Genomic DNA, 7137 nt, shown 5'->3' with positions numbered 1-7137 from the left:
TAGAAGCAATTAAATTGATTAAATAAAATTTATGATAAAAACTTCAGTGGGGTTCGATTAGATTTCATGTATCAATTCAATGTGAAATTACTAAACAATAAATTTATAATTCTTACTCAATCATTCACACCATAAGTAACAAGTCCTAGTGTCTTAAATAGCAAGTCTAGACTTTAATAATAAAAACTTTAATGTCTTAGATAATTTTTTCCAAAAGTTTGCATTAAGCTCAAAATTATAATGTTTTGAATGACTCATTGTTGAACTCTATGTCTAGATGCACAATCGATTAGTTGTTTTATCCTAGTCTAGGATCCAATATCGTGTCCAATAATCATATACTCATAGATATGCAATCAAGAAATTATCATGCAGTTAAGAACATAAATAGAACACAAGAATATGAAAAAGAACTTTATTGAATAACATAAATCACAAAGAAAGAAGATACATTACTTTCAACCCCAACGAATAAGGGAGTTAGTTATTCCTATACATTCTCAACACTAGAAAAAGAACAATGATGAATGCATCAAATCTAATAAATGTGTCTCAACAAAGAATAAGTGTTTCTCCATAAGAAATTGTGTTTAACTCTGTGAATCTTTCTATTTAAAGACTTTCAAAATTAGGCCAAAGTGATTGAGCCTGCAATTTGTACTTTTTATTTTGAAGTAACTAATTCTCTTGATAATTGATTTACCTAATTCTATTGATAATCTTTTTAAATCTCTGATATTTCCACTTATTTGCAAAATATAAATCAAATATTTATCTTTTATAATTTATTAAATAATTAAAACTACCAATAAAAGATAAAAATGAACATTATCATCTAACGAAATTTTCCTCATTAGTGTGGACTACCGCTTCTCAATGGTTGTTAGTCACTATCTAAGTTGATTAATCGCTAACGAATCTATTTATTGACTAGAACAGGTTTATGTATATTGTATGAAACTTTCAATACAATAATCATGAAGAACGACATGTCTAATCTCATATATTGATCTTTTATACCTTTCACCTGCAACCTCTAACCAACTTCTCAACAATTTTCAAGGAATGTATTGTGAGACACCTACATTAGTATTGGTTGATGGCTTTTATTCTTCACACCATCATAATTATTCATACCAATTTTTGTGATCACATAACATTTTTGTAACTTGCTTTATTTAAGGGAGCCTTTATATTTTTCTTTAGGCCCCAATTTGAATATTTAATAAATGTGTGTACATTTATAGTCTAAAAAGAAGAATATAATTCAAAACAAAAACAAAAAGGCACATAAAAAAACCTTTCAATTGATACATTTTACTAAGGTTTTTTTTTTTGCATATATTTGTTTTATATGTGTTTCACTAGTATATTTTTAGAGTTAAAGTTAATTAAATTAAGTGATTTATAGACACTTAAAATCTAGTATTGTATAACAAAAATAGGTAGTATTAAAGATTTTATCATACTTTAATAATTCTAATTAAACGAGAGCTTATAGACCATACATGCAAACCTAATCCTTATACATGCATTCGAAAAATACCAAACAATTTGGAGCATCAAAATCACTCTTTTTCCTCTTTCAATTTCGTCATGCATGGTCGCACATTTCGTCTCCTCTCAAGCAGTTATAAAGAGCATCAATGTTGCTTTTTTTTCCTTTTTCAGGTGTCTTGATTGGGGAATCTTGGATTTTTAAGGTTTCTCTCTCCTGTTCATCCATGGCTTCTTCCGATGTTGTCTCTACTAAACTTTCTTCTCTCCCTGTTGCATTTGACTTGTCCATATATTTTTTTCTCTCATGGCAAAGATGACTTTTGTTAGTTTATTTATAGTTACTCTTCAACAATGACCTCCTTATTCACGAGATGTCAACAATGCATTCTTTAACAAAAATTTGTAAGAAGAGATTTATATGGAGCAACCTCCCAAATTTATTGCTTAGGAGAGTCTTCTAGGTTAATATTTCGTCTTTTATGTCATCTTCGTAAATTATTAACAATTTAGTGTCACTCAAGTGTAAAAGCACAAGTCTTTATGAATTATATTAGTAGTACGCTTAGTACATACGATTTAAATGCACTAATTTAAAGGGGTGTTAGATATATTATTTTTATCTTTTATTTTTAATTAGTTCGTTATTATATTTTACTTATATTTTAGACTTAACTTATATTTCTTTTATTATAAATCGTGTATATATTCAATATAAGATTACTCTTATATATAATTTTCACTATAGATTTATTTGTTAGGAGTACTGTGTTTTTATATTCAAAATAATAACTAGTAATTTAGAAACTTTTAAAAAGAAATAAAGGAATGGAGAAAGTTATTCTTTTAAATAAACATAATAACTTTTTATAAAATATTTTTTTTAACTTACTTTTTATTAATACTAGAGTTTAGGTTAAACCCCTTTAGTAGACTCTATTTATGTTGGGTTTTCCTAGTTAGATCCCTGTTTTATTGAATTCCTCAATTTAGTCCTAAAAAATAAAAATTTGAGTCAATTGACCCTTGCCATTAAATTGACTTAACGAGATTAAGTTTTTTATGGGCATGGACGTTGACGTGGCCAGTTTTTGAAACGTGGCACGTGAAATTTGCAATCTGGCAAAGGTTGTGCAACACGCAACAGGCCACGATGGTTTGGGGGGCGTGATGGACATCGGTGTTCAAATCCGGAAGAATCTTCCACCTCTCCTTCAGAAGCGCAATGGCCTCCACCACCACGGACCTTCCCTTCATGAGCATTCCATCGAACAGTTCTGAGCGGGGGTGCCCATCCCGTTGGGGGAGAACGTGATGAGGAGAAAGGGCAGTAGAGGGAAGCACTAGTCTTTGACCACGTAAGGCCTCACGTGGTGACCATGAACGCTAATGACCTTGTCCTAGACGACGTTGCCGGAGGTGAGGCGTTGGTAGAAGAGGTTGTCGCGGAAGTGGGTGGCGTCATCGGTGTCGTCGGGGGCCTTGACACAAACGTCCCAAAAGATCTTCTTGTGGTCGGAGACGACCTGGAGGAGTAGAGAGGGGTAGCCGTAGTGGCAGCGGTAGGGGTTGAGGTTAGGGTTGTTGTTGGGGGTGGAGCGGAGGTGGACGAGAGTGGTGTCGATGGCGCCGCACATGTTGGGGAGGGATGTGAGTTCCTCGAAGGCCTGGGTGGTCTCAAGGAGGCGGCGACGACCAACAGGTATTTTGATGAACTCGGGGTAGAGCTTGGTAGCGAGGAGGCGTGTAATCATGTTGGTGATTTTGGAGATGAGGTAGGGGTCGGGGGAGTAGCAGGCGACAAGGGTTTTGGCAGAAAGGTCGTGGGCGAGGTGGGAGAGGACCATGGCGACGACGTAGTCAAAGGGTAGGGAGAGATTGGAGAGGGTGATGTGGGGCTTGATCTTGTCGACGACAATTGTGAAGACGGGGTAAGAGAGGTTGTAGAGGGAGCGCCAATGGGCGTGTCAAATTCCACGTACAAGAATATGAGAATGCCACGTTTCAAAAACTGGCCACGTCAAACGTCCCACCTTATCAAAAACTTAACTCCATTAAACCAATTTAACGGCAGGAGCTCAATTGACTCAAATTTTCATTTTTTAGGACTAAATTGAAGAATCCAATAAAACTGGAATCTAACTGTGAAAACCCAACATAAATAAAGTTTATTAAAGAGATTTAACCTAAAATAATAAATATATCTCACTTAAAAAAATGTATGATCTTACGTTTATAATTAGAATTTTTTTTTTAATTTTAAAACATAATTGAGAGTAAATAGGAATCCCAAATATATTTTACTTTTATATATTTTTCTAATCTTAAATAAAATGAAAGATAAGATAAGAATGTAAAATATGTATAATAAAGAAAGAATTGCTTTATATATTGATATAAAGATTATAACAACTAAAACATTATAAATTTGTTTATATATATATATATATATATTAGTTTTTTATATGATATTCGATAAATTTAAATTTATGATTATTTTTATGATATAAACTACTTCTATGTTATTTTCAAATTAAGAGAAATGTTCCAAATGCATTTTATAAAAATTGTTCAAAGTTTTAATGTAAGAAATATTGAAAAGAAGGAGTAAGTTTGTTCAAACTTATACATGAAAAACCCAAATAATTATAAAACAGGTCACCTAGGCAAATCTGATTTACTTTTCTTAGATTATTTGTACTTAAGGAAAACAAATGTGCAATAAAAAGAGTCACATAAATATAAAAATCGTAACTAAGTGTGACATATTTAATTTTGAAATAAAAAATTGTGGCACTAGAAGAATCCAAAAGTTTGTGTTTTTTGTAAGGAATTTAATATCACACATGGATATGAAAATCATTCAAAATAAAAGCAGTACGACTAATCTTTTCAAGTATTAAATTGTTGATGTGTTGAAACTGTTGGAAAGATGAAATTAAAAACAGACTAAAAAAAGATAAATTTATAAATAAATAAAAAATGAAAAGAGAGATAAGAAAGTGATGGATGGGGAAGGGGCAAAATGGTAAGTTGGAAAGGTTTTTTGTCTAGGCTTCCCTGATCTCAGAAGCAGAGCAAGGCTCCCAATATAACCCCATCAAAGTTCCCCACCACAGAGAAGAATCTCTCTTTATTTCTTTCACTCTCACACAACCAAAATTTTCCAAACTCTCTCAACTCCATCATCTCTCTCTCTCTCTCCACCATTTCTGCACTTCAATTTATTCACCTCTGACACCATCTTAATTCTGCTTCCAGTTCATCTCACTCATGGCTATGATCTCTCCTCACTCCCACAATTCCCACATTATGCTCCTCCTCATCACCTGCTTCTTTCGTCATAAATTCTAGATCAAACTGCACACCTTCATCTTTTCTTTTACTGCATATGGCTTATCTTTCAACTCAAATCAATTTCACCACCCTTTAATCTAACAACTACCACACACTCCCACCCCTCAAAACTCCTCTTCCCATGGCGGGTGGCAAGCTTCATGCTGCTTCAACCATGTCGCTTCTCCTCCAAAACGAAAGGCTCCCTTGCTCCTCGGAAGTCCTTGAATCTCTTTGGGCTCACACCTCTAACCCTGCTTCCTTCCAAGGTGATCTCTTCCTTCTCAATCATGCCCTTTCTGCTACTTCCCTTCCTCATCAATTACTTTTCACTCGCATAGATACATGTCGAGCTTTTTGAAATCGGTCCAAGAACACAACACCATCGAGGTTTTTCTGGTTTCCATGACTTCTGCACAACCACAATTGCAGATGAATTAGTCTGCAATTTTCTGCATGGTTTATGACCGCAGCTTAAAACCTTTGTTATATGTATATGCAGAAAATAAATTAAAAAAAAGAAAAGAAAAAACTCGTTAGCGTTCTTGTTTTTGTGGGAAACTTGAAAGGTGGTTTCTTTCAGTTCAGGACTGTTGTTCTTTGAAGATGTCTGGAAGTGTTATTTTTTTTTGTGGAAGCTGTTTATGATTGAAATTTAACACGGTTGTTTGTTACTGATGTTGTTGTCGTTGTTTGTGTTTGGTGGTTGGTTTCAGGTTCAAAATCTATGGTTGATTTTGAGAATGTTAGTGGCGGCAGGATGACGGACAGGCCGTTTTTTCAAGCGTTGGAGAAGGAAGAGAACTGTGATGATGATTATGAGGGGTGCTTCCATCAACCGGGTAAGAAAAGGAGACTGACAAGCGAACAAGTTCAGTTCCTTGAAAGGAACTTTGAGGTGGAGAACAAGCTTGAACCTGAAAGGAAGGTCCAACTTGCAAAGGAGCTTGGGTTGCAGCCAAGGCAAGTGGCTATATGGTTCCAAAACCGAAGGGCAAGGTTCAAGACGAAGCAGCTAGAAAAAGATTATGGCACATTGAAAGCTAGTTATGACAGACTCAAAGGTGACTATGAAAGTCTTGTTCAAGAGAATGACAAGTTAAAAGCAGAGGTAAAAGAAATAAGAAAAAAGAGACACAAAACAACGCACACACATACATACATGCTCCCAATTTAGCTTTTGTGCTTTATGCTACTACTTGCTTTTAATAAAGTGCAATGTTTATCCCACTAATGGGTTAATGATTGGATTGGCACAATTTTGTTACTAACAGGTGAATTCTCTGGAGAGCAAATTGATTCTTAGAGATAAAGAGAAGGAGAATTCGGACGACAAGTCATCTCCTGATGCTGTCAATTCACCCCACAAAGAGCCTATGGATTTAATTTCAAATTCAACGTCTGAAAATGGGACCAAAGTGTCACTCCCTATTATGGTAACATGCAAGCAAGAAGATGCCAATTCAGCCAAAAGTGATGTGCTTGATTCGGACAGCCCACATTGCACTGATGGGAACCATCCCTCTTCATTCGTGGAGCCTGCTGATTCCTCCCATGCTTTTGAACCAGACCACTCAGACTTTTCTCAAGATGAAGAGGATAACCTCAGTGAAAGCCTTTTGACCCTCCCTTGCTTACCAAAGGTTGAAGAAGCCTGCTATGATGACCCTCCTGAAAACCCTTGTAATTTTGGCTTCCATGTTGAGGATCAAACCTTCTGTTTCTGGCCCTATTGAACCCACCAACCACTTCCAATGTTATAAAACTTCGCACTTGTAACCATGTACTTGAAGCAATAAAATTGGTACTACTTCTACCATAAAATCAAAAGGCTAATCCCTTATGCTCTCACTAACAAACAATATTAAAAGCTTTAACACACCTCTCTGAATTCTAAAAGGTCATGTGTCACTGCTGTTATTAGCAGTAAAAGTGTACACCAACGTTACTAGCTAAAATTCAAAACTGGTTCAGGTATGCGCGTAGGTATCCCAAAATTTCAGGTGGGGTACAGCAACCAATCTTTGTTTTACTTTCGGATGTGAAAAGTGGAAACCCTGTTCCTCTTTCTCTCTGCACTCGTCTGGATCACACCCTTGTTTTACTCATGCATTAGGAAGACCCTTTATCAAAACTTGCTGGTCCTTACTTCTCAGCATAAAGTTCCGGTTAAATATGGCTCCTAGTACAAACTAGGATTGCCACAAAGGTGCTAGCTTTGAGTAGTTTTGAGTAAAATCTTGGTTCTGACTTCATTATCCAAACTGAAAAACGTGTCCCGGTTGATGATGATTGTGTTAGAAA

The 7137-nt window shown here is 35.3% G+C and overlaps 2 pseudogenes; one reads left to right on the top strand and one right to left on the bottom strand.

The window, feature by feature from the left end:
- Positions 1-2529: 2529 nt before the first annotated feature.
- LOC108344495 (protein ALP1-like) lies at positions 2530-3464 on the bottom strand (annotated as a pseudogene).
- A 1136-nt stretch (positions 3465-4600) lies between these two features.
- On the top strand, positions 4601-6657 carry LOC108344649 (homeobox-leucine zipper protein HAT5-like; annotated as a pseudogene).
- Positions 6658-7137: the final 480 nt, after the last annotated feature.

Source organism: Vigna angularis, chromosome 10 (genome assembly GCF_016808095.1).
Source record: "Vigna angularis cultivar LongXiaoDou No.4 chromosome 10, ASM1680809v1, whole genome shotgun sequence".
Classification (NCBI taxonomy): domain Eukaryota; kingdom Viridiplantae; phylum Streptophyta; class Magnoliopsida; order Fabales; family Fabaceae; genus Vigna; species Vigna angularis.
This window is presented reverse-complemented; position numbering and strand designations above follow the sequence as displayed.